This window comes from Meleagris gallopavo, chromosome 4 (assembly GCF_000146605.3).
Source record: "Meleagris gallopavo isolate NT-WF06-2002-E0010 breed Aviagen turkey brand Nicholas breeding stock chromosome 4, Turkey_5.1, whole genome shotgun sequence".
NCBI lineage: Eukaryota > Metazoa > Chordata > Aves > Galliformes > Phasianidae > Meleagris > Meleagris gallopavo.
In genome coordinates this window covers 69,366,813-69,390,882 of record NC_015014.2, presented here as the reverse complement: position 1 = coordinate 69,390,882, position 24,070 = coordinate 69,366,813, and the positions used below count along the sequence as shown (strand labels likewise).

The window sequence follows — 24,070 nt, the reverse complement described above, 5'->3', positions numbered from 1 at the left end:
TCATGCTACTATTTAAAAAGTATTAATTACTTAATAATCATTTTAAAGGTTAAATATTAATATTTTCCTTGCTTCTCCACAAACAAAACAGGTTTTTCATACACTATAATACTTCTTACACCCCTTTGACAAGGCAGTCAAGACGCACAGCATATGCGAGATTCTATTTTTTTTCTATATTCATCCTTGATGAATCTAGATTTGCATATTTGAACACTGAGACTGATAAAAACAGGTTTGTTATGAGCACAGAGAACAGAAACCACAATAACATACAGATCATTTCAATAAGAAGAAAAGATTTCTTCTGAAATGTTGTCATTGACTACAGCATAAAAATAACCGGACTATTTTACTCATGTTAAGAAACATTTTTTACTGGTACTCTAAAGTATGGAAGTGCAATATAAACTGTGTACATATTCTTTTCCCATTAACTGTTTATTATTTTAAAAAAATCTTTAACTACGAGAGTAATTTGATTCCTTGTGCCAACATCTCTACAAAATGATTGACTCTACTAGTAAATGCATTGCCCCTTTATGGAAATCTGTATCCCTTACTGCTCTGGGAATGAGACTGATAGGGAGATTCAGGACCGTCTTGTACAGCACACCAGCAATTATTGCTGGAACAAGAACTCATTTTATACAAAGCTGTATTTATCCTTAGCTTGAAATGACACTGCTCCAAATTATCCATGTGACTCTATAGAGACTACATGCAGTTAACTCATTAACACTGCAGTCTCCAGATGGGCAAAGACAGGTTACATGTTTTATACATTTAATGAAGAGTTAAATACTGCGGCCCCTTTAAATTTTATCTAAATATCTTCTAACAGAGCTAAGAGGTCACTGTGATCTCTGTTAGCGTACTTACAAATTCTGTACTGCCTTTGACAGCAACCCATGGGTTGGTTTGTTTTTAAAGGCACTGTCATACTTGCCAAATATAGTTGGCCATATTATTTATCCTCTGAGTTTGAATAAACTGCTTAATGTTTAAGCTTCAGATGTGGCTAATACTTATGGTTCATCTATTTGTGGTTGAATTTTAGTTGGGTACCTAGTGTTTGAAGCAAGATCAGGCCTGATAGATTGTGCTGTGACACAAAATTCCTTCTAAAAGTCTGTGAAAGCAGAAAGGGAGGGGAGGGGAGCGGAGGGGAGGGGAGGGGGGACAAAAAATAAACATTTACTAAAGATAGAACAGAATAAGGATATTAAAAGAGGGACCATCTACAGATGTTGGGGTTTTTATTCCAGGGAGGACTGGAGCATGGTACAAATCTGCTATCTAGAGAGTTTCCCAATTCCCATAGCAAATTACTATACCAACGAAGCAGTGCCATGCAGGAAGGAACTGTGTCTGTAAGCAGACTGTTGTATCATTCAAGGCCAACATCAGTTAAGCTGTGTTCTCAGATGGTGCTCCATTGCCTTAATTAAGCCTTTTTCCAAAAGCAAACACACAGAATTTAAGCTCATCATTTGCTATAGCAGCCTATGTTGCTCCATCATTGGTACAGTCTGTAAACACGCACGGAAAAATGCAACATAGCAAGATTCAGTGCTCAGAATCTGAGGACGAGTCAAATCAAACTAATCATCATCATTATAAACACGTGTCCTCAAACAGCTGGAACAAGTTTCCCAGTCATGTGGTGAATTCTGCCTCCTTCTGCACCCTGGTGAAGACAAACACTGCTCTGAAATCAAACAGAAGCAGTGGAGAAAAGATGCACTGGGTGAGGGTCGATGGCCAGGGCTGTGATTTTTCATGATCTGATGATATGCTTTGGACCAAAACACCATGAATCTAAATATTTTCAAGTGTTGTGATTTTGATTAATTCGTCCCCCTCCTGCTTTATGACGGCTTTCAGCAATTCGCAGGACTCTTACCTTTTATGTCTCCTAAGAGAAGGCTGCCATTTCACAGAGAAAAATGCATGAGGCAATTTGCTTGTGTGTTATTAAAGCCTCTCTGCTTGTAGACGGATGCACACTCATATGTTGCCATGTTAACTGGAGTTATATGAAACATGGCCTCATTACTCATTAGAAGCTCCTGGAATAAAGAGATTACTTCAGCAGCTCAATACAATTCTTTTGGTACATCCCATCTGCATTGCTTTCTGACTCAAACAGTCCTATTGTGAATGTGAAGATCAGAGAGAAAGAAAAAGGAAACTGGTGTCTTGTTTAACTTTCAGCCTAATGCCAATACTCTTCTTACTGGAAGACAGAATAATCAAGGACCCAAAGTAAATTAATTCTCTATTCAAACATTCCTATCAGAAATTATGTATGGCAGAGTTCCCTGAAAATCATCAGCATATGGAGAATTTCTTCAGAGATTTACAGCTCCCCAGGCTGTCTCCAAGAAAGACAACATATTTAGAGAAGAGGGTAGCAAGCAGGAGAGGTAGAGTGATTAACAGCATCATGTTGCCTTAACTGAAAATGTACATCCAAATCATGGCATTCTTGATCAGCTGGAGCCAAGCTCTCCTGGAGCTGGGTCTGACAAGTGCCCTCCCCCCACTCACCTCCAGTATTTAATTGAACATAAGTGAGAAGCAATAAACCAACTGAATTATGCTAAACACTCCCCTTTCAGGAAGCAGATAATGGCTCGGCCAGGAGAATTTCTCCCAGTAAATCACTTACATCTCTAGATTTGCACAGAGCCATCGAACAGTAACCCTGTCAGGAATGAAAGACACCTGTACTCGAAGGCAGTATGGGTTTATGTCATTTCTGAGAGATACTTGTCCAATGTATTCCTAAAGATCCTTCAGTCATGGGAACTTCACAACCTCTCCAATGAATCTATTCCAATGCTTTATTGTCCTTACCCTTCAAGAGGTTTCCTAACACCTGGTTTAAATTTCCCTTACATTAATTCAAGCACATCATTGTTTCTTCTAGCCACCACAAATACTCTTTGAAATGACTTTTTATGTACTGGAAAGCCTTGCTTCACTGTTTCTTTTCCACCACTATATAATCAAATATCCTTCCACTTTTGCTCATAGGTTACAAAAAAAAAACGACCCATAGCTGTTATTAGAAGAGAAGAATGAATTCTGTCCTGGTCATCCACAACTCTCTTCAAATCTCACTGATCAAACCTGGACATCATATTCCCACGCTGAGCAGAGCACATTCCTGATGGAACCTGACAGTGGGATGTTTGACTTTCTCACAACAGCACACCACTGTCTAATCACAGCTAATTTTTCAACCTTTTAATGTAAAGATATTCCTCTGGAGAACTACTTTCTAGTCATTTTTTTTCCCAGCCTATTTACATAGTGAAATGTTTCTGCCTAACAGTACTTTGAGCTTTTTCCTTGATGAATTTAGCCTCATTTTTCAGACATTTCTTCAATTCATGACACAAATTTAACTCCTCTTTCCAACATGCTTGCAGTTCTTTTCAGCTCTAGATTTGTGCAAAGTTATGACGCAGACTTCCAGCTGAATGTCCTATGTCATTAATGAAACACCACACAGAACAGATTTCAGGATCGACAACATGGGAATCCTGTACAGTACTTCATAGAATCATAAAATCCTTAGAGTTGGAAGGAACCTTTAAAGGTCATCTAACCCGACTCACCTACGGCTTGATCAGGTTGCTCAGAGCCCCATCCAGCCTGACCTTGGATGTCCCAAGGCATGGGGCATCCACCACCACCTCTGGAAACCTGAGCCAGTGCCTCACCCACCTTATAGTAAAAAAACTTCTTCCTTATATTCAATCTAAATCTCCCTTCTTTTAGTTTGAAACCACTTCCCCCTGTATTATCACAACAGACTCTGATAAAGAGCTTGTCCCCTTCTTTCTTATAGCCTCCCTTCAGATTCTGAAAGGTTACTCTCACGTCTGCCCAGAGCCTTTGTTTTGATTTTTTTTCCCTCAAAACTGTTGTTAACCAGCCTGGACTATAATTCCCAAGATACACTGGGAAAAAAATATATGTATTTCTCCTTCCCCAATACTTTTTGTGCTTACTGTAATTATCTGCAGACAGATTTCATTCTCCATCGAGTAGCAGGCCAAACTTCTTTTTGATCTTCCTCATTCTACTAGCAGTTCTTACAGAATTATTTCTGCTCATCTCTGAGGTCTCATTTTGTGCCTCAGTCTTTCTGGTTTTATCCCTGAATACTTGTGCTGCTCTTCCAAATTTATTCTTTAAAATTTGACCCCTTTTTTTTCTTTTCTTGTATGTTTCTCTGATGCTCAAGCTACCAAAAAAATAATAATAATAATAAAAAAAATCATGATTTACCCAGCTTGGCACCTACTGAATTTTTATTCTTGCACTTGGAGAGCTTGTATTGTGCCCTTAGCTTACTCCAAGGAACTGACAACTTTATTTTACATTTCCCTTTGCCTTACAAAGGAAATCTTATTTACCAGATTTGAGCTTATTAACATCAATCTTCCTGAATCCCATTGCTTTCAACTTGATCAGTCCCACCTTTCCCTTCTGAAATGGAAGTCCTGAAGCAATTTTTCTAAATTGCAGAAATTACCCAGTAATTGTAACAGTCACCCATCATTTGAATAGTAGTAAAGTTGAATATACAGTGGAACAAACAGTGGCTGCTGAGTAGGAAGAAACAGCAGTTAGGAGGGAAACTGAGAAAATAGCAGCATGTGCCATGGTTCAATCAAATCATAGCTTCAAGAACCCAGGAGTTCATTTCTATCCAGAATAATAAGAAATTTTTCTGAATCTCAATTCAGTAAGCAGTGTTTTCTCAAACAGAAAGTTTTGTTCCTCTGATTACTTTCATAAATCAAAATAATGATCTTGACAATGCAGCCAATACAGAAAGAAAGAGGATGCCTCTCCTTGAGTAGTAGCAGCCCTAGTTCAACACTCTTGGTACCTGGTTCAGTTTTTCTGTGGACAAAGGAAGTTTTTCACCTTGCTTCTTAACACTCATTATACAATAAAGGCACCACAGAAAAGGAGCACATCTGGATCTCTTCCAAGGTGCTGTTGAGGTTTAGCCACAAAGAAATGTTAAGTACTTGCTTAGAGATACATATGGGCCCTTTAACCCCAAAAGGCAGAATTTCAGAGTATAAAATCTGGCAATCTGTCCAAATAAGTCTTTGACTTCCAAGCATTTATCCAACATCCAGACTTAGTTATTTGCATAACAGTGTTTTTGAACAGCATCTCCCATGCTTAGCATAAACCAGAAAGACTCATCATAGAAATTAGCACTGAAACAAACCTCTTCTTCTGCACTAGTTTGGATCAGCCTGCTCTTCCTGGACCTGCTGTCACCACTTGATTAGGGAAAGTGATAGAGATTCAGCATGTTCACAAGGGAGTGGGACCTGCAGTACGCCCAGCAGCTTCTCATTGAGGTTTCATTCCTAGAAAGACAAAATCCAGATGTAAAACTGAAAAAGAGCAACCCTCTGGCTGTTTCCTCATCCTTCTCTGCCTGTAGCATTGACCATGTTGGGAACTGAATAGAAAGGAGTGGAACAAAACAGAACAGAATGGAAAAGGAACCGAACAGAATGGAATAGTATAGTTATTTGGAGGTGACATTCAAAGATCATCAGGATCATGCAATATTCAAGCTGAGGCTGCATCAATACTAAATACGGGGGGAGAATTACCTCTTCTGACCTGCTGGCCATGCTGTATTTGATGCACCCAAAAATGCACTTTACCCTCCTGGCTGCCAGACCACACTGCTGTCTCAGGCTGAGAATGCACATGGTCACCTCTCCTCTTGACGATGAAGAGAGAGGACCAAGACCTCTTTCAGCTGGTGGGAAGGGCCATGCCTTTTGGAGGAACTGGGAAGGAACCACCAAGGACCTTGACACAATGACAAGCTGATGTCCACCTAGTTTTAGTCCATCATCAGATTCAACTGCAGCACCTGACATGCTCCAAAAATATAACTCTTTACTCATCCCCTCAGTATATGAATCCCCATTTGAAGATTTTTCCTTGTGATGTTTGAAAGAAAAAAAAAGTCATTTCAGATATCCATAAAATAATGAAAATAACCACATTGGCAAGAATGGATTTGTTAGATTTTCTCTTCAGCATGTCTACAAATCCACTGAGAAAAAAAATCTCCATTTAGACATTCCACTCTCTGGCCTGTGGAAATACAGGCAACAGCTGCCCTTTTGGCTGGACAGATGAGCCCCAAAACACTGTAGGCACACCAATGGCCAGTTATTTCTAGGCATGGATCCAAGGGCTGATCTCAGCCTTCTGCAGGGCTCAGGAGCAGCCTCTGAAGAAAAGTGCAGGTTTTTTTCCCCTCTCCTTTTGGGGTGATTATCAGCAAGAACCACTCTTCAAATGCATCTCTCTCAGTATCTGGAGAGGCAGCAAGAACACCCTCAATAGAAAATCCCTTCATCTGAAAGATCCTGTGGCTGGAAGCCAGCCAGGGCTTGCTGGCCTCCAGACCAAATTGTGAGATTCAGTTTTGCAGTCAAGAATTTTTTTCACTGCTGGACCAAAGAAATGCAGGAACCTATTTACAAGCAGCAGCAAGCAGAAAAAAAGTGCAGGGTATGAGACGAGCTTGGGAAGTCCAAGTTGGGGGAACATAAATTTCTGTGTCGCATCTCAAGCACCAGAGTGCAGCGTGGTCCAGCAGGCTGGGTGTGCCTGTGGTCATTTCCCTCGAAGAGGATGGTAAAAAACAGATATTGAAGACAACAGGCCCAAGCCCTTGCAGACAGAGCTGCTCACACTAACTACGAGAGAACATCAAGGGAAGAACTGGATTAAACTCCTCTCTTTCATAGAATCATAGAACCGTTAAGATTGGAAAAGACCACTGAGATCATCAAGTCCAACCACTGATCCATCACTAACCTTGTTTCTCAGTGCCACATCTGCCCTTCCTCCCCTGCAATGCGTACAGCTGGATCCACTGACCCTGACCCACTGCCTACACATCAAACGCTTGTCTCTTGAGCAAATCCTGCCACAGCTGATGGTGACTTCCTTTCCTCAGTCACCTCTGGTTCAGGCAACCATTTGAGACTTGGGTATAAACCCTAAATTATTCTGAGACAGCTCAAGGCCCCATCTTCCACAGGCTGTAGAGCATTTGCTATGTTAAAACCCTAAAAAACAGCTTAAATAAAAAATGCTTTCACATTTTCTTGCAGCCAACTTCTCCTGTACTGCTCCATTTTTTTTATTAAACACCTCTCAACAGCACAATACTGTGTAAAGCACAAGGAAGGAGCTTATACTGATAGGGAGACTTAAATATCTGGTTAAAAGGCAGGGAGGCAGAGTGGGGGCAATGGAATAGGATGGCACACATAGGATGATCCAAACATCTATTTGTACTCTGGAGGAGGCCAGATTCATGCCTAGATTTTCCTGATGTCCTATTTCTCGCGAGAGGTCAAAACTGCTCTTCCTGATGGTGCATACTGGCCTTTGCTTCTCAATCACAGAATCATATAATACCCCAAGTTGGAAGGAACCCATAAGGATCATGAAGCCGAACTCCTGACTGCACGCAACAGTGTAGTGGATAATAGCACAGAAAATCAGTTTTCCTTTGCTTTCCATAAGAGCATCTCCTACTTATAGGTCAGCCCAGAAGTAAGTTTTCTTTAGTAATTAAACAAATGTCATCATGGCTTTAGGGGAATGAGTGGCGTGATTAAGACTTGCAGGTAGTTCTTTGCCCAGAAAATCTTCCATTCATTAAAGCCAATCATTTCTTTTGCTGAGAATAGCAATTAGAAATAATAAAAAAATATCCTGCAGTAATTAAAAAAAACAGTATTCCTAAAAAAAACCCTAGCTGCGAAGTGAAATAATACTCAGCAGTCTCTTAAGCATGACAACATGGGAATTCAGCCTACAGTGCCATGCTGCTCCCTGTGGGCCTCTGAGCTGGGTAGCCTTTAATCAATGACACATGCCTCTTGTGCAAAAGACAGCCCAAAGGCATGCTGGGGTGAATTAGAGAGACAATTTCAGCCTTCTCCTGATTTTCTTGCTTTCGTGAGTTTAAATCTGATCTTTAACATTATTTGAAAACAATTTTTGTGGTTTGATTAGATCTAGTGACAGTAAGTAAATAGCTGATCTAACATCTGCTGGCCTCCAGCTGGAAGCTGCCAAGTTCCACTTTAGGGCCAGCTCTCTTTAGGAGTCGGACTCAATAATCCCACATTGGAATATTCTGTGCTTCTAAGACCCAAGTTCATGGCAGAACTAGGACTCTATCTGTACAGCTTAAAAACTTTCAAAGCTTGCAGTTTAACACACTTCTGTGTGTGCCAATCTGCTAAATGTCCCCATACATGCTAATATTTTCAGATAGCAACTTCTAAAGCTTGAGATAGTGTGTATATATGTTTTTATTCTAAAATCACATCCAACAGCCTTTGGTTGAAGAGTTTAGATCTTCTCTTCCATTTGTCAAGTCTGCATTAATTTGCAGGAGAGGCATGATTCAATCTGAACCTTATTGATAAAACCAACTAATGGCTGGAATTTACATAGAAATAACACCAGCATCAAAAGCTATCCAGGAGTTTGAAGCATCAGAAATCATCACAGTGCACTGAATAAGATCATATGAATAATTCAAGATCTTCAACATCACAGTTTTGGATTCCTATAAGATCACTGCTCCTTTTTCCGGAATTGTAAGCTAATAAAAGGGGTGGAAGGGAATCACACCAAGCTACATACATTTATTTAGCTCTTTTACAAGTAATGGTCCCCTCCCAGAAGCTTTCCATGATTCATAAGAGTAAAGGTAGCTGTGACAGACTAAAAACCAGTGCTATTTTAAAATAAAGTCTTCTAAACTATCTACTAACCACAAGGCAGAAGTTCTCATGAGAAACAAACAATAGGTGTCACCCTCAATTTATTCTTGTTTAATTTTAACAACTTGACCTAAATAATCCTCTCTTGCTGTACTATTAACTGCTGCTATTAATGTGGGGCAAAGGCAGAGGGCTGGGCTAGCTCATTGCCCCCTTCCACAACCTCTTTGCATGTGGGCATCTTTCTCCCACCTGCACCTCCACCAATCATTCCTAACATTATGCCAACGCCTGTTCCCTGGCCTTTCAGCTCGATGCTATTGCTCTTTTATCAGTGTTTCAGCCCTCATTTTTTAAATATATTTCCCCTCTTTCTTTCAGAGCACTGTGTGGAAATAGTGGCCCCAGATTGCAGGTCTTAGCTGCCCTTGGAAAGGGATAGAGGACAGGCCCGGGTTTCAGCCCTGTCTCTAAATGTGTTTATTATAACAGATACAGCAGGATCTTGTTTGAATAGACAATAGACAGGAAATTAACAGTTAAGGCTGAAACTCTAGTCCTTCATTCCTGTGATTAAGAGAAAACAGATACCATGCTGAAACAGAAAGACAATTTTAGCTTTCATGCAGCACTGTCCTTCAGTGTTCCACATCAGGCATGCAACATTATTTCTGTGCAGAATTTAGCCATTAATTTCCTTCATTTGAAGTAAAAAACATTCACACAGTATTATAAAATGCTCTCTATTCCTGAAGCGACAGATCATAATGGCTCATCCTGAATATGCCATTCTGTCCCTTCACACAGATATTTAATGGCTGAGATAAATCATGGCTTGGGGTTTACAGAGGCATCATGTCAGCAACAGCAATGAATTACAAACTTCCTCCTTCAGACAGCAAACACCCAATTACCAGCATCATCTTCCTTCACACTTTGAATGGTGAAGGAGGGGTTGGCATCCGTCATTTTTCATGTCTCAATGCATGGAGGCTGATACAGTCATGCCTGTTGTAATTGAGCCCATTGATATCCAGTCATTCATAAACAAAATGCCATAATGCACAATCTATGGGGACAGTACAATGAAAACAAGGAGCTTGCTCTATCTTTCCATCCCTGTATATGGGAGTGCATGGGGAGGCATGAAAAAAACGAACAGGTTTATGTCAGGATGAAAGAAAACATCTGTGACAAAAACACATTCTTTAACACAGCACATATGCTCTGATTTCAGAGCTGACCTTGCTTTGAGCAGGAGGTGGGACTAGAGACCTCCAACCTGAAAAACCTCAAAAAATGAAAAGGAATGGCTTCTATCAGGCAGTTGAAATCAGTTGGGTCTTTAATGTTTTTCTCTCCATACACCAGGTAAATGGAGAGTTCAGAAAAGGTGACCATGTTGAGCAACAACAATTAGATGTTAATTACTAAATGAGAAATTAAAGAGGTGCCAACAATCTCTGCAAGCCTGTAGTTTGCCTTCTTCACATACAACAGCAATCCTGTAGAATGCACTTCTTCCAGGACAAGAGAAAGGCAACTCATGCCAGAGAGACATGTGGCAACCTGAGCTTCTGGCCAGAGCCAAACTCATCACCTCCTGGACCCCTTTTCTTTCAGGGCAGGGTCAAGCAATACAAACTGATGTTTCCTTGAAATAATTCCCTTAATCCAACCTTAAGCATGTCGAAGAGCTCCAAGCATTGGAGAAGTCTCCTGATTAATCATTCTAAGTTCTTTTTTGCTGGATCACAGAATCACAGAATGGCCAGAGTTGGAAGGGACTTCAAGGATCATGAATCTCCAATCCCCCTGCCACATGCAGGGCCATCAACCTCCCCATTTAATGCTAGACCAGGCTGCCCATGGCCCCATCCTTGAACACCTCCAGGCACGGGGCATCCACAGCCTCTCTGGGCTGTTCCAGCACCTCACCACTCTCTCTGCAAAGAACTTCCCCCTGACACCCAACCTAAATCTCCCCTCCCTCAACTTAAAACCATTTCCCCTCGTCCTACAGTTATCAACCCTTTCAAAGAGTTGATTCCCCTCCCCTCTGTAGGCTCCCTTTAGGTATTGAAATGCTGCAATGAGGTCACCCCACAGCCTTCTTTTCTCCAGGCTGAACAAGCCCAGCTCCCTCAGCCTGTCTTCATAGAGGAGGTGCTCCAGTCCAATGGATGACATTATGCTTTTTTGTTCAAGCTTAAAAATGTTCTTTAGAAACCTGCTAGCAATAAAACATGAGAGAGTTTGCTGAAAAGAATAATTAAACATAAATGATCTTAAAAAGATTGATCCCACTTGCAAGCATTTAAAGATGCCAGCTGCTAAATTACAACCTCGGCACAGACCTGGGTGCGTGTGCCCATTTTAAACAGTGTGAGATGAGATCTACATGGAGAGAAGGTTGGCCCCATCCTCTGAGCAGATCCATGTGCTCAAATGTCCTGAGACCAGAAGAACATGGAAACAAAACCCCACAACTTCAGGGGAACTTGAGGGTGAGACGTGTATCCGTATAGTCTGTACAGTGGGATCACAGCTTCAAGAGATCCGGTGCAGTGACATGTGTTTATGTTGTGCAAGTGTCTTTTGAAGTTTCTGCTTGGTGAAAAGCACCAAGCACCCAAAACTTAGAAAGAAGAAAGTAACAGCTTCCTGTTCCTAAGTGGAATCTGAAAGAGCCTGGTAGCAAGTAGGCACATCCCTAATGCTGTGATAGAGACCTACGTGCTTTGGGCACACAGAAATACACCAAGTAAATGCCACCCAGCAAGCAACAAGCTTCCTCTCCCAACAGTTCCCTGGCCCCATTTTTCACTACCCATAATACTTATTAAGTACTAATGCACAGCATCAGACCCTTCACAGGCACACATCTCCCAGAAAGAAACACAGGACATGCACAAAGGCATTACTCCACATGCACCAACTGCAGGCTGAATCATCCCAGCACAAACAAGAGCCCTCAGGGCTGTGCAGGGCCTCGTACAAGGGGACTGCACGTCCAATTAGTGCTCAAGGCATTTACTGCTTAATGACTGAGGACTCTGCACGAGACTTCCACTTCCGAGCTGCCAGCAGGATGCAGGGATGAGTGGCATGCAGAGCCCGTGCTCAGGAGTCTATCTCCCATCCCCTTCATGATGCTACACATCATCTGTGTCTCCTGCTTTTGTTAGTCATTTCATTTGTAGGCAAGAGACCGTGTCTGTTGCTCCCTTAATTATGGAAAAGTTGTCTGTGCACAATTTAAACAAGCCCCTGTTCTGCTCTTTATCAATATTGAACACGCTTCCTGCCTCTCCGATGCTCCAGCTTGCAGCCACACAACATTTGTTCATAGCTGCAGGCTATGTCAGCAAGACTTTGATAGAACTACAAAAGAGCTCCTCGTTCAAACAAACAGCACCAGTGAATAGACTGGAGTGTTGCAAATGCTGGCAGAGCTGTACCAACTTGAGGTTGGGAATGGTAATTTCCACTACAAATAGTGAATACTATTACAGCACCTGCACCTCCATTGGGTGATCTTATGCTTCTTGGGCTCTCAGATGTGTGTGGTCAGAGAGAGCATCCAGGTGTGCATTCAGAAGGATGGGATGCTGTTCCAAGAGATGAACAATGGATGGACAGGAATCGAAAATCTGCCCTGTGATGGAAGCACACACACACTGTATGCCTTGAAAGGCCCAGCCTTCCCACTGGGAACTGAAGCTTTTCTCTAAGAAATCCGCATCAGGTGTGTGATGTATATTCAGTGATGTGACACCAAATCATAGAAGTGTTTGAGTTGGAAGGAACCAGTAAAGGCCACCTGGTCTTTAAAGGAACCGGTAAAGGCCCCTGCAATAAGCAAAGACACCTACAGTTCCATCAGGTGCTCAGAGCCCCTCCAGCCTGACATTGAGTGTCTCCAGGGATGGGACATCCACCACCTCTCTGAGCAACCTGTGCCAGTGCCTCAATACCCTTATCATAAAAAAGCTTTTTCCTTATATACAACCTAAACCTCTTTTAGTTTGAAACCATTTCCCCTTGTCCTATCGCAACAGATTCTGCTAAAGAGCCTGCCTCCTTCTTTCTCATAGCCCTTCTTTACATACTGTAATCCATAGAGCAGAGTGTCTGACAGATGTTCCTTCTGATTTCTCCAGCACTGTGCGTGCAGCGACCAGCAAGAAGAATCCCAGAGGACACCAAGCTTGCTGCTTACAGAGTGGCAGCAGATGGTACCTGGGGGTACTTTTGTTTGCAGATGGTGTACTCTCCTCCACAGTGCTGCAGGTTAACAGCACTGTGAATCACAGAACAGATAGAATCATAGAATGTCTCAAATTGGAAGGGAACCATACAGATCATTGAGTCCAACTCCTGGCTGCACACAGGACCATCTAAAAATCAGACCATATGTCTGACAGCGCTGTCCAAATGCTCCTTGATCTCTGGCAGTTCAAGGCTGTGCTCATTGCCCCGGGCGGCCTGTTCAATGACCACCACTCTCTGGTGCAGATCCTTTCCCTAACCTCCAGTTACCCCTCCCCTGACACAGCTCCATGCCTTTCCTTCAGGCCCGGTTGCTGTCACCAGAGAGCAGAGCTCCCCCTGAGGAGCTGTAGCCACCATTATGCCTCCCCTCAGCTCCTCTGGGCTGAGTTTCACTTCTCTTCAATTAAAAGAACTTCAAAAGCACAAACACTGCACCAGCACTATTGTGCACACCAAGAAACACTGCATTTACTCCGTGACTTGTTTCATCACAGAAGCAAAATCAGGCTTTACCGATTGCAAAACGCCAGGAAACTTCAATGAATCAGTTCTGTTATGAGGGATAAATGACACCGAGTCTATCACACCATAAGTGAGGGCTTAGCTTTCATTTGCATAATGATTAAAGCAAACTCACAAATCATATTTTATGCAGGTAATAATTATCTGCAGCATTTATGCAAGGGGTAGTTTATTGCTGATGGCCTCAGCGCCAGCTTTCCAAGTGATTGGTGATTTTGGACACCTCTGGTTTGAGCAGTCCATTCCGACCTTATCTCAAACGTGCTTCGGAGGTCAGCACTTTGTGAAATTGAAACTCCTCTGAAGATACCATCCTGTGCATACAGAAAATCACTCCTTACTTTGCTCAAACCCCAGCTGTCGCTGCTCAGTCTCATGACCATATAAGAGCAAGAATCAAGGAAACAGATCTGCAGGCCACAAAAATGCTAGCAGGGTGTGACTGTTCTACTGCAGGAACAATACTAGGGTGTATAACTCAATATACAGAAGAAAAATGACACAAACCAAGGCAATCCAAACAAATGTCACATCCCTCACAGTTTTTGCTTGCATCACTGGGACTTGCTGCCAGGTAAACCCAAATGCTGGGGCCTGAGTGCTCATCACAGCAAAGGTCAATCCTAAGGCTTGTGTCTTATGACTTGCAGAGGGAAGGAGAGGATGTAACTCTTGGCCTAACTCCCAAGCTTTTGGCAACAAGCATTTAGCAACAGCTCGAGCAGGAGGCTGCATCTGGGCCCAGAGCTGTCTCCATGGGCTGGCCTCCTGGTGACTTCTCACAGCCCTTTCTGAGTGTACCCCTGTAACAGCTTGTGTCAAGAAGGTCCATGACCTCTGTTATTTTCAGTACAGTACTTCAGACTGGTTTGGTGTTCTTGCTTTGTGTGGAGTGTCAATGGGCTGAGATCCTCACCCTCAGCCAAGAAGCCCAAACCCTCGAGATGGCCTGCTCCAAAGGACCTCATCCATCCATGGCTCTTCCCACTCCTTGGACCTTTCCCTGTTCTACTTTGTGCTCCTGAGAGCATAACACATATCTGTAAAACAACCAGAAGAGGGCCATTCACATTGCCTAGAGGCATTCAGGAGCACTTGCAAGTACCTTCATACCAAGTACCCAAGACCAGAGATGAATCTGCAGATGTGAAAGTCAAATGGACTTCCAGAAAATAAGACTCCAGTTCTCCATTGCAGCTAGATGCGTGGCAGCCAAGAGGGATACAATCCTCAAACTTAAAAGCACACTCAATACATCAGCGTGCATGTGCTTCCCACTGTCTTGCCTGGCTATGTTCAACACAGCACTGCACTTTGGGCAGAGCTATCTGGTGGTGATAGGATTGTCACGCATTGATATGTTCAAAGCACATGAATGAAATGCTGGGGCCAGCAAAGACAGACCACAGATGATGAGCATTCCTGCTCAACCTCCAGAGCTTGAACCGAGGTGGCCATTTGACTCAGTTCTGAGGTTTTACAACATGACTGATCTGAGCAACCTCTCTGCCTGGCTTTGCTACAAGTTAAAGCCACAAAGTGCAGCTTTAATTTATACCACAAGAATAACATACTCAGTTGTTCCACTGACAGAGAATCACACGTCTCAGAAATTTTTTTTACCCTTTTTGCAACAGGCCTGATGGCTGACAAGAGGATGCATTAGGCAGCAGTGCCTCTTCCTGCTCCACAGCAGACCTCCTTTTCCCCTCTTGGCACTGCAAGTACAGCAGAAAAGTCCAAAAGGAGCCACCAAGGCACAACAGACAACAGTTACCCTGTCCTATTTCCCAGCCCACACACGTCCTCCTTCCACCAGGGGAGAGGGAGGCAAAGAAGGTGGATTTCCCCTGCTTCCCATTGACTTTACACAGGTAATGCAAGTGCAGAGGCTTGAAAACAGTACTATTTCGGGGTGACTAGGTCTAGTAGGAAAAAATGACCATGGGAAAAATTAGTTGTCAGAGCAATTTTCCTCCAGATTGGGTAGTAGGAAACATGTACACCGAGGCCAGCAATGTACCCTGAACCCCTAGAACTGGAGCAGGCACTGTTCCCATAGAAGAGAACTACAGGATGCTCTACACCCCACACTAATGCATCACAGCAAATGTGTGTACAGAGCCTCAAGTCTGCAAGCACAAAAAGCAGAACAGATACAGACAGACTAACATGTTTGTTTAAGGTTGTGCGAGTAACTAAATGAATATGCAGGCAGCCCATAAATTCTTTTCAGTGATGCCTTGGCAGGGTGCTTTTGTTCACTCACACTCACAGATTTCTCACACGGGAAAGGTGAGGCAGAGAGCTGTATTTTATGTGCTGCAGATAACAAATTGACTGAGAGGCTTATTGATGGAAATGTGATAAGGGAGAGTGAGTGTCAGCACTGAAATGATGGTCCCACTTTCAAAGAGTGAACAGAAAAGACTGTTCAGCTGGCTTTGTAATCATACAGCATTTTTTTTCCTAGCTGCAGTTAGGCATCACACGGTGTCTCTCAGCTACATAGAAATAGGGACAGATACAACAAAAGATTGCTTCCCATGTAGAATTTTCAAGTGCCCATAGGACATGTTATTGCTTCAGACAGAAGCTAACACTTTCATTGACACATAAGTCAGGTAGGAACGTTTTACTCTTCAGATGACTTGGATCTCAATCTGCTGGATATTTAGGCAGTTAACTCCTGGTAAGGCATCCAGCTTTCACTGTTAGTGAAAACTAACAGAATTGGATAATTAAATAGGAAAAGGATATCCAGAATCTTTCTGTACCTGGATTTTAGGAGTCCCAGTCCCCACGCTCTTCAACTTAAAAAGTGCTACAAAAAGCCAAAACTAATTGCCAAAAACTGAACTGCAAAGCATCATCGAGAGATCTACAGACAGACATTCTCACTTTTACCACAGCACCCAGGACTTTTTAGCAGTCTCTCAGGACCAGCATCTCAGTGCCTACAACCCAACACTGCCTCAAGCTGGGCTGTACAACACAAGACTTAACTCTTGGCTTTCCCTGGGCTATCAGCAGTATGGGACTTGCAGCTCTATGCTTCATTTGCCATCCTTAGCACCCAAATGCTTATTACAGAATCACAGAATCACTGAGGTTGGAAAAGAGCTCTAAGATCATCTAGTCTAACCACAAACTCACCCCCAACAACATCCACTAACCATGTCCCTCAGTGCCACATCTTCACAGGTCTGGAACACCTCCAGGGACAGTGACTTCAGTTCTCTGGGCAAATGACAAAGCTGAGAATATTAATGACTAAGCTAAGAAGCAAACACCACAGAACTATCCCTGACATTTCAGCACCTCTATTTTACACCATCCATGCAAAAAAAAAGCGTTCAAGCAACAGTCTTCCCTTTTCCTGGGATATCTTAAGACGTTTTTAACACAGGAGCACAGCTTGTCTCCAGGACCCACTAGGAAGATGACCTTTCAGTACACAAATGTGCATTGGAACATATGGCCCATCTTTATCTTGGCACACCAGGGGGGTCAGCAGAGGTCATTTCCAAACCAGGTCACCGCTGCCACACACCTGCTGACCAGCTGGAGCTGCTCTCGTTGAGCACAGTGGGCTGCAGAAGGGACAATTCCACAAATAAGGGACCTCTCTGGACAGTTTACAAAACTCCAGACCACTTCTACTTCTGACTCCTCAATCTACTCAGCCCCTGAAGGCCTGTTTGAGTAACCACTCTGAAACAAAGGCTTTCATTTAAACTGGAGGGGAACTTGCACTGTAGATGTCAATAGCACAAAGGGTGGATTTTAGTGTTTAGGGTTTCTGAGTCAGTCTGGAAGTGCATGGAAATGTTAGAGTGTTTCATTACTCCTATAACTCCCTGTCAGCAGAGAGAGCTGTGGCCATATGATACACTGACAGCACTCTGAAATGATATATCCCTGCAGCACCAGCACTGCTCAGCAAACTGGAGTATCAGCCTCACCAATGATTCTTGCAAAAATGGTCATCAGATGATTCATGCAAGTTTCTTCCTCAGGGAAAGAACAGATGGGGTGGATGAATGCATCAAAGGCAAAAAAAAGCCACAGTAGACACATTTTCTATAAAGCCTCCCAAATTTGACTTAGCTCTCATGGACTGTGACAATGCACCTGCCAATACAGTGCTCTCCTGCCATTCCCTGGGGCCTAATATAGATCATGGCCTAATGTGTTATGTGCACTGAGTGAGGTCAAACAGTCCTGGGGTTCCAGTGATACTGCTGACTTGAGAAAACAGAATTCACATTTCTGTGATGGTGATTCTATATGACTCTGCAGAAAGTCATTTACAGTCATTTGGGGAGCAGCAATTCTGACACCCAAAGGTGCTGTAGGATCAGCAGTTATTAGTTTGTCAGCCACTTTGGGTTCATTTCTACAATTTAGCAGCATCTAAGCTCACAGATAGTGAGAGACACTCTGTGCCTTTGTAGCCCAGTATCTCTGAGACCTCTGAGACACCTATTGCTCCACTGCAGAGATATCCCATAAGTTCTCTGTTCTCTGTGACTTTAGGAAGGAGATAAGACTGAGTTTTGACACCACAGGATACTTAGCACAGTCATCTTGCATCAGGCCCTTGCCTTTTTCTGTTCTGTAAGTAGACACACATTTGAGCAACATGAAGAGACAGTCTGGACTGAAGTGTCTGCCCCTGCTGCCTACAGCTCCTGAGCACCAGGAGTTCTGAGCTCTGACCTGTGTTTAAAATAGTAATTACACATAGCCTCTGGTGTTAATGGCCATAAAAGCACTTGAGATTAGGCATACATCACAGTTTTACCCACTTACAGGCAGCTTATTTTACCAACAATCTGCATTCTAGTCTTAGTTCAATTAGAGACACTAAAAAAAAATCCTCAATCCCACTGCCTGGAAGCACTACTATCAATATCAGTAAAATAAAAGATGTTAAAAGAATAAAGCACTAGTGGGAATGCAACACGTGTACTGGCACTTAATGCTTACCTTCGTTAATATTTCTGATATAGTGGCTTGGAGGAAAGATAGTGGAAGTTGTTTCATATCCTGCTGGTCTTTGTGGCCTGCAGACAAGGATGGCCTCTTTCTCCTGGTGCTGATTCATGAAACACCATCAGGTCTCTGCTCCAGAGCATCCTAAAAACCTCTGAGAAGATCCAGTCAGATGAGAGACATAATGGAAATAAGGACCCACTGGGAAGTTTCCAGCCCAATCCTTATCAACCAGTCTGAAATCACCCTAAATACAACTACTCTTCCTAGCCAGTTGGACAATCCTCCAAGAAACACAGAATTCTGAAAGGCATTTGTGGTGACCCTTGCAGACTGGATGACAACCATCCATGTGGCAGATGTCCAACATAATTCACTGATTTCTGGCATCAGGATCAAGTCACTGTCTACTGTTCTATTGAATCATATCTGCTTGCTTTTTGAGAAGCACTTTGAGACTGGCAGAATAAGTCTCATGTGCATAATAAATATTGTAAATAACCGTTTAAGTAAAATGTGGAGTTCCTAAAAGAAAAAAGTAACCCAAAAGAATAGAGATTTCGAAACTGTGATCAAATGGAACTTACCTATTAAGTAGATACTAAGTTCAAAGGACCAATTACATATCACTTTCCTCAGCCAAGTTAACTGCCCCACAAATTCTGGTGTGTGATTCCAGTTGGAAATAAAATTGAGGACTCCAATGAATAGGATAAATGTCCAACTGCATTTTTCAATGCCATGAAAAATCTAGAGAAAAGCCAAAGTGGATGGACTCCAAAACATTTTAAACAAGCAAACTCTTCAGTCCAGACAGCTGAGAAAGTTATTGAGACATGATTAGTGCACAAATGACAACCTGTAAAGCTGTTACCAACACACCTTGGAATCTGTGACAACTCAATTAAGAGATGATAGTAATTGCTTTAGGACAGAAAAAGGCAAGAAAGTGCTACAAAATGTTTCACTTTACTGAGTAATTTCTGTGTGGGCATTTTAAAAGATCTGTTTGATCCTCTTCTGATTAGCTATAGTCGAGGTAAAAAGACAGCCATGGAACAGAATGGCTTCACCTCACCTGAAACCAACATTGGTAATGAAGGTGTCTGGTCAAATAGGACACTTGATAGGTACCCCCTAAGAATAGAATAAAGTGCTGTGAGATGACATGCATTTATCTCCATTGATGGTAGGAGAAGATTGGTGGCTAGGAACTAGAGCTGTTGAGCTATGAGCAACTTTAGACTTCGGCAGAAGAAAGATAGGTAGGGCATAATTAGATTCGAAGATTTTACAACCATAAGCTTTGCAATATTGTTTCAATGTATTAAATTGCTTTAATATTCCATGAAGATAACAAGACAGAGAATCTTGTGCAGTGGTTAGCAAAAGGATTTGTGTCATCCCTTCATTAAATAGCAGCCTTTCCATCCTGTAGAAATGGCTGGTACCTTTAAGTTTTCATTTAAACTTCTACAGAAGGTCAAGATTATTCTTCTTCCCCTTGAATCACCAGGGTGACACAGTACCTCCTTGACTAGTTTGGCTACCTCTCTTGACGAAAGTCATCTCTCCTTGTGCTAAATGGCTGCAGGATACCCATATGGATATCCCAAAGTTATTCTTCCATCAGGGAGCAATCTTTTGCACAGCCCACATGGCCAGTAGAGAAAAACAGGGATGTGAAGCACATCAGTTGCATCATGCATGAGATCCTCCTGCAACCTACACTAGTTGCATGAGACAAAAACACATCAACACACACCCCAGGAATGACAAACACCAGGCAAGGCATCTACTGCATGCCAACTATGTCATACCTGAAAGAAATAAGTTTACCTTTAAAACATTCAGTATTGCAAAAGCATTGGGGCTGCAAGATATGATTTAGTAGCTTGTGGTAGCAGTGGTAATGAGAAGGTGGTTGGACTGGATGATCTTATAGGTCTTTTCCAACCTTGTGATTCTATGATTCTATGATTCTATGAAACTCACAGTTTCCAGATGTGTCTTTCATCTTCCTTCCTGAAAATGTATGTCCATCCACCTTGCTGGCATATCCCATTTACTGGAGGCACTGATCCACAGTTTACAGAAGCCAACAGAAGCACAAAACTGGAGGAAGTTTCTCCTGAAAGATTTTGGATTCATTTTTAAGAGAGATTTTTTTTTTTCACTCTGCCAGATCTAAACTGCAGTGAAAGGTTTTGTTTCAATTTTACCAATCAAAGTTGAGTATTATTTTTTGCAGAAACTGCATTTTCCATCAAAGACCTTTTCATCTGACTACTTCTGATCAATTTAAATTTTAAGGCTGTTTTTAACATTACTGTCAGTAATAGGATTGGTTTCTGGATATACTCTGTTCATTTTAATTTCTCTCTAAGAAGATATAAAATCTGATGCAGTTTGAAACTTCAGTAGTATTTTTATTGAATATTGTGATTATAGATCTGCCAGAGACTGAATTGTTTAAACAAACTTCCCAAGACCTCTCTAATGATATCTCCAGGGCTGGATTGAGATGTTGAGCAAACAAGTTACTTGATTTTGTAATTCAAGAAGGACTTCTTAGAATTTTTATTCATATAAACTTAATGTTGTCCAGACAAACACACTAAGCATTTAAACCATGTAACAGTTTAAATATCCAGTTTAATAATCGAGTATTATTTGTGTTACCTGGAAGTGCAGAAATGTATATGGAAAACATCTCACTAGGAATGGGAAAATCAAAGAGCCCTGCTCTCCTCCTGCTCTTTTGGGTCAGCCTTCAAATTAGGAAGGTTAGAAAAAGATCATACTGTGATAACAAATTCTTTATTCCAGTGCTGTTCATACAATTAAATGTAGTTTCAAATCTGAAAAAACATTTGAATAAATGCTTATTTAATATGCTAGTTTTGACTCTGCTGTTAGAATAAAACCTGAGCATTAAATGTGCACAAAGGCCTAATGCTAAAAATAACACCCCCAAAAAATTACTGTTTAAAGGAATTTTTACCCCAACTCACTTCGGCAATACAGTTACAACAAAGCACCACTGACAGCTGTCTTGGCATAAATCAAAGCTCAGAAGAAAGTGATGGAGTGAGGAAGGTGTTTCTCAAGCCAGTTTTGACAACCAAGCCAGTGCACCATGGACAAATGCTCCCCTGGAGAACTCCAGGTGCTTCAGGAGTCCAAATGAATCTCAGTTCCCCACTCCAGACACAATTCATTATTAACTCACAGAGCACCCAGCACAGAGCATGCAGGGCATGAGTTTTGTTAAGGACACTTGTCAGTCAGCACTGTACCTCCAAATCAGCACTGGTGTGACACAGAACTGACCATAGCTTGATCTCCTTAGCCACCTCTGTCTTGCCAAAGCATGGCCCTCTTAAAGCAGACATCTTCCATGTTCCATGGCTGTTGCCTTACAACACAGCATAGCACAAAATCACATTCAGCTTGGTAGGAAACCACTTCAGCTCTCCACCTCCCATCCACGACATTCAGAAGGGACTTTCCAAGGGACTGCATGCCCCATTGACAAGTTTATCTTTCCTCTTTGCAGCCTGCATACCTTACTGGTGTCACCTAACAGCAAACAATGAAAACAAGTATTTGCTGCCAAACCTCCTGCAGATTTTTTGTTAGAGAAACATTTACACTGCTCACAAGTTCAAACAATACAACAACATTTATGGATGTATGATTCCATCATGGCTACTCCTGGCCTAGTGTTTGTCCTGGCCAGGCTGCAGCACTCTGAGGCTTCAAGGACACATTGCACCTCTCTGCCATCAGCAGTGGCTGCCCCACGCTACAGAAGGCAGAGAAGCCCCAAACCCTGCTGCCCAAATCAGTGTCAGCCTCACAACCTTTCCCCTAAAACTCTTTGGGATGCCCAGCCCTCGCTGGCCTGCACTTCTTCACAGAGCGCTTCCCAGGAGCACCACCATGTGGGCGGGGTTTTGTTATTATGTTTATTACTGTATTTGTATTATTGTATTCCTTCCATACGAAAAATAACCCAGCTAGCAGTCTGACTGCAGTCGCCCACGCTCACACAGACCAGGCCCGATTTGCAGCGAGGCCATCGGGACCAGCGCCAGGAAATTTGCCTCAGCTCAGTGGGGAAGCGCTCAAGGTTTACAGCAAAACCCCTTTTCAGCAGGTGATTTCAGCAGTGAGCAAATTCCCAGAGCAGAGCACTTATCTTAGAAGCGGAGAGCAGAATGCACAACATAAGTCAGCTTTCTGGGTGTTTCTCATCCTCTTCTCAGCCCCTGCTGGAGAGGCACAGAACATTTATGTTACACTGTACCAGAGATGCTGATTCACAACAGAAATGAGTAACAACAACCAATCAATGAACCCACGCCATTCATCTTCACTGAGATCACTTGCTTGACCCTCTGCAGAGGTCCAGGACTGAAGGAACCCTGCTTTGGTGGCTGAAGAGCAGCCCAGCCTGAACCATGCATGGTCCAAGTGGGAGGAAGGCTCCTCGCCTCAGCACCTGAGCAATGTGGCTGTGGGGGGATGTGCAGAGCATCACGAGCCAGGCTGCTGCAGGAGCAAAGTCGCAGCTTTTTACCCCGGCAATGAACTTCTCTCATTTCCATTTTCATTGGAATATCAATTTGCATTTATTAAAAAAGCCCTTACCCTCCTCTCCAGGAAAAAAAAAAATCCCGATCTAAAGAAAGAGATTGGTTTACATAAAATCCTATTAGTTTAGCTGATTGCTTCCAAAACATTTCTGAGAAAGCCTTCCATTACCATACAAATGGTGCTGGGCCTTTTTGCAGGCTAACTGCTAGATAGCGTAATGATTTGGGCAAATATTCATCAAGACAGCTGCTTCTGTGAGAGAGGATGTGAGACTGCTGCATGCCTTTTAAGAAAAGCACAAGAAATTGCTGATCTCCTTGAAGCCAATAGCTCCAGCAGCAGCAGCCCTCTCCTTGCACCATCATGCCAGCACCCAAAATGTGTGGGGAGCACACATACAAGAAGTCTGTGGGTCTATGGAAAAGGAGGAGGAGGATATGGGAGAGAAAAAGGAGGATTTAAGAGCGGAGATGGCATGGTGGTGGGTAGCCCAACAACATCAAAAGAAGTGGGAGTAAAGAGCTCATTTTCATGGCTTGGTTCTGTACAAAAAGAGGGCCCTGCAAGCTCTGCAGATGCTCTGCCAAGCCAAGGCCTTTGATTCACAGATAAGTGCTGTCCTCTGCAGTCATGTGGGTGCTGCCTGCACCCCTCCTGCAAGCACAGCAGATTTCTCAAACACCCCCCTGAGGTGCTTTGGCAAATCACTCAGTCATGTGAATATGAAAAAGATCCAGACTGAAGGCAACATTGTAATATTGGAGGGACTGATTTCAACCTGAAGGTCTCTAAATCTGGAAAAAGAGTCTGCACACAGGTTGTTTTCTCTCTCTCTCTCTTTTTTTTTTCTT

At 42.6% G+C, this 24,070-nt stretch overlaps 1 long non-coding RNA gene across 2 annotated transcripts in view; it reads right to left on the bottom strand.

The window, feature by feature from the left end:
• The window catches only part of LOC104910903, a 31,871-nt gene extending 8,669 nt beyond the window's left edge, over positions 1 to 23,202 (bottom strand). The window contains exons 1-4 of one of the 2 annotated variants that reach the window (XR_004159718.1): positions 21,300 to 23,202; positions 19,205 to 20,748; positions 18,612 to 18,771; positions 5,267 to 5,411 (exon numbers count right to left, since the gene is read on the bottom strand). This is a non-coding gene — a long non-coding RNA (uncharacterized LOC104910903). Of the gene's footprint in view, positions 1 to 5,266; positions 5,412 to 18,611; positions 20,749 to 21,299 lie in introns of both variants that reach the window. The other variant, XR_004159717.1, reaches the window with a different exon arrangement.
• Positions 23,203 to 24,070: the final 868 nt, after the last annotated feature.